We start from the raw sequence: 3,517 nt of genomic DNA, 5'->3' as shown, positions 1-3,517 counted from the left end.
CATGCTAATTTTGGAGCTTTCCTGAACTTTCACTTTTATCTTTTCTTTTTCCTTCTCTTTTAAGTCATCTAGGTCAGGAATTGGTTCTGCTACCTTTTCAGTGAAGACAAGATTTATATAGCTATTATACTGCCCTGGATTGAAAGCTGATGGCATTCCAGGATATGTTGGATATGCAAAATGTTATGGCAGGACCTCTTGAGCAGATTGGGCTTGAGGTGGGCTAAAATGTGGAGGGTATAAAGGGTCAGCCACTTCTTGTAATGGGGGAACTTGTTGGCTTGTATTTTTTGTAACTCTTTTTCCTTTATTTATATTATTAAAAGCCTCCAGAATCTTGCTTAGCTCACTTTCAATCTTCTCTTATGCTTTTTTTAGCTTTTCAAATCTATGAGAACTTTTCTCCTCCATTTGCCTTGCTTTAGATCTTGTGTTGTATGGATGAACAGGGTTTTCGCTAGATGGAGCTATCCTGAGACTTTGAGTACCATACTTATGATTAGAAATGTTATGCTGTACCTTATGTATGATGCTTTGATACACAAATGAAATGTATATTTTTTTGAATGAAATCTAGTATGAAATGAATGCAAATGATTGTGTTAAAACATGATCATGAAAATAATGCAGATGTATACAATCAGACAAACAACATAGTTAGTTCCATAGATGAAATGAAAGTGATGCTGATGTATAATGTTACATATGATAAAAATAATACACAAAGTTAAGCAATCAAAATGATTAGATAAACACTCTTTTTATGTCTTAATTTCAGGGTATATTTATCATTGGGTAGAAAGGGCTCTATCCTAGGCTTAGGTACTCTTAAGGTTCACTATATGTGGTTCAAAGTTAAAATCTAAAGGTTCTCAAATTGCTCCTTACATCTTTGTCCATCACAGATTAGTAAGGTACCCTAATCCTCACCCATTATAGGTTACAAGCGGAAAATATTCAATTTGAGTGGGAGTATTTCGCTAGCCACTGCGGAGGCATTAGACCTCACGGAAGTAAAAGGTACTTTACTCCCTCCTAGAGGGACGGAGCTCGGGTGTAGAGCTCATGTTATGCACATGCATATGAATGACATAATTAATAAGGTAAATAAACATGAATGAATAATAACACATATATACAAAATGGTTCAATTTTATTAGGCTTTTGGATAACACAAATTATTTGCTGGCCTGACTCTCAAAGTCTCCAACGGAGTCGCCAAGCTGTCCTAACGTCTAGATTCGAGGATCTATCACTAGACATTGACTTTAGGGAGTCGTCACCAATCTTTTTTTATCTAGGTACGATTGGCCACCTAAAAAATTTGTCCTTTCAAGGAACATCTAAGTTTAAGGGTCCCTAAAAGAATAGGTTCAGGTCTACAAACCAGAACAGGGTTCGGGAGTTCGGTTACGTGTGAAGAAGGTTATAGCACCCTCACAACGCCCATCAAAAGATGGTACCAGCTTAAATTTATGTTATCAAAAAAGCCTTAAAATTTTACCAAGTAGTTAATTGTTGGAAATTATTCTCAATTGACTCTAATACTTTTAGCAAAAAATTGAGAAAATTCCCTCACTTCAAGAGTATGCAAGAAAAACTACTGTTTCACTTGCAGAGGCTCCGTCGTCAGATTATTTAAAGAAAAAAAATCAAAATCAAAATCAAAATAAAAGGAAAGGAAATGATGTTTGTTCTTGTGTAGGAAAAATTGATACTTTCAACTTTTTCCCAAAAATATTTTTTTTGGAAATTTTGATTTTCAAGGAAAATTGACACTTTCAACTTTTCCTCAAAAACCCTTTTTGAAATTTATTTTTAAAGAAAATTGATACTTTCAACTTTTCCCTAAAAATATTTTTTTCTGGAAATTTTGATTTTTATTTAAAGAAAATAGAATAATAAAAAAAATAAATAAAAATAAAAAATAAAGAAAAGTAAAACAAAAATAAAAATAAAATAAAGATAAAAAGAATATTAAATAAACCTAATCTAATAAATAAAAAATAAAAAAACAAATAAACAAATAAATGAAAATAAAAAAAATTCAAAAAAAAAAAAACTTGGAGCGGCTCGGCTCGGCTCAAAGAAGAGAAACGGCTCAGGGGGGCGGCTTGGAGCTCGGCTCGGCTAGGCTTGGAGGGGGGCAGGCACGCGCGGGTTAGGAAGCGGGTCGACGCTCGGGTCGGGTCTCGGTAAAACGCGCGGATCTTCTGGGTTACTTAAGGCCAAAACGACGTCGTTTTGAGAGGGTATAAAAGGTACTTTCCTCTGTTTTTCGGCAGAACACTCCTCCCTTCTCTCTCTCTTCTTCTCTTTTTCTCTCCTCTCTCTCTAAAAGGCTGAAGAACTCCGGTGGATTTTCGTCAGATTCTGGAAAATGTCATTGAAATCTGAAAAATTTCGTCGGAAGTTGATCGGAAGATCACCGGTTTTTGGGATTCTTCGTCGAAAATTGGGCAGATCGTCGGAAACTTCAAGGTTGGCCGAAAATTTTCCCGAAAAATTCAAACTTCGTCGGAAAATTCATCGAAATCTGGAATTTTTCAGAAATTCCCAGAAAAAAAAATCGCCAAAATCTTCAAAAAAAATTCTGCTAATTTCCAGAACCCTTCTACACCTTTTCTTAGCTCTCTATACACCCTTATTCTCTCAATCAGTAGCTTTTGCTTACTGTTTTCTGTGTGTCCTACTTCTGTTCCAGGAGTCCCTTTTATAGGGATTGATCAGGAGTTTCTGATCAATTCCAATTCCTCTTTGGACGGAGATTCAATCTTTGAATCTAATCTGGACTCTTCTGATTGAATCTCATTCCCAGTAGGATTCTTCAGCTTCAATCTCAACCTTCCAAAATAAAAATCAAATAAATATAAAAAATAATAGATAATTAGAACAGATAAATAAAAAAAATATTATAGGATAAATAAAAAAAAAAATAATAATAGATATATAATTAGATAAATAAATAAAATATAAAATAATAATAATAATAATAAATATATAACTATATAAATAAAATACATATAAATATTAGCAGAAAGAAAAAAAATAAATAAATAAATAAAGATATACATATATTAATACATAGTAATAATAAATAAATTATAAAATATATAAAATATAAAAAAAATAAAAATAATACAAAATAGGAACCAAATTGAACTTACCATTTGGGCCAAGCTCAATTGATCCGAATCTGAACTAAATTAAATGTCTACAAAAATTAAAGACCAACAAAAAATTTCCCAAACTCCACGCAGTTAATCTCCCAATTTTCATCTCAACAATCATAATTAATTAGAAACTTTATTAAGAACAAAGTACTTTCTTTTTGTAGGTCCCATCCCTTTTGTGGATTAAATCCAAGATTGCCACGTCTGGTCAAAAGAGTCAACGACCAGATGCGACGTATAGCAACGTGTCTAATTCTTCACTTAGTAACTGCCAGTTGTCGTTCTTCGGTGATCGCAGTTTCGCTGCTGCTGTTTTCAGTTTTACACGGCGGGCTCCGAACCAG

This window comes from Durio zibethinus, chromosome 25, assembly GCF_047325235.1.
Source record: "Durio zibethinus cultivar Kanyao isolate XHJ-2024 chromosome 25, ASM4732523v1, whole genome shotgun sequence".
NCBI classification, from domain to species: domain Eukaryota; kingdom Viridiplantae; phylum Streptophyta; class Magnoliopsida; order Malvales; family Malvaceae; genus Durio; species Durio zibethinus.
This window is presented reverse-complemented; position numbering follows the sequence as displayed.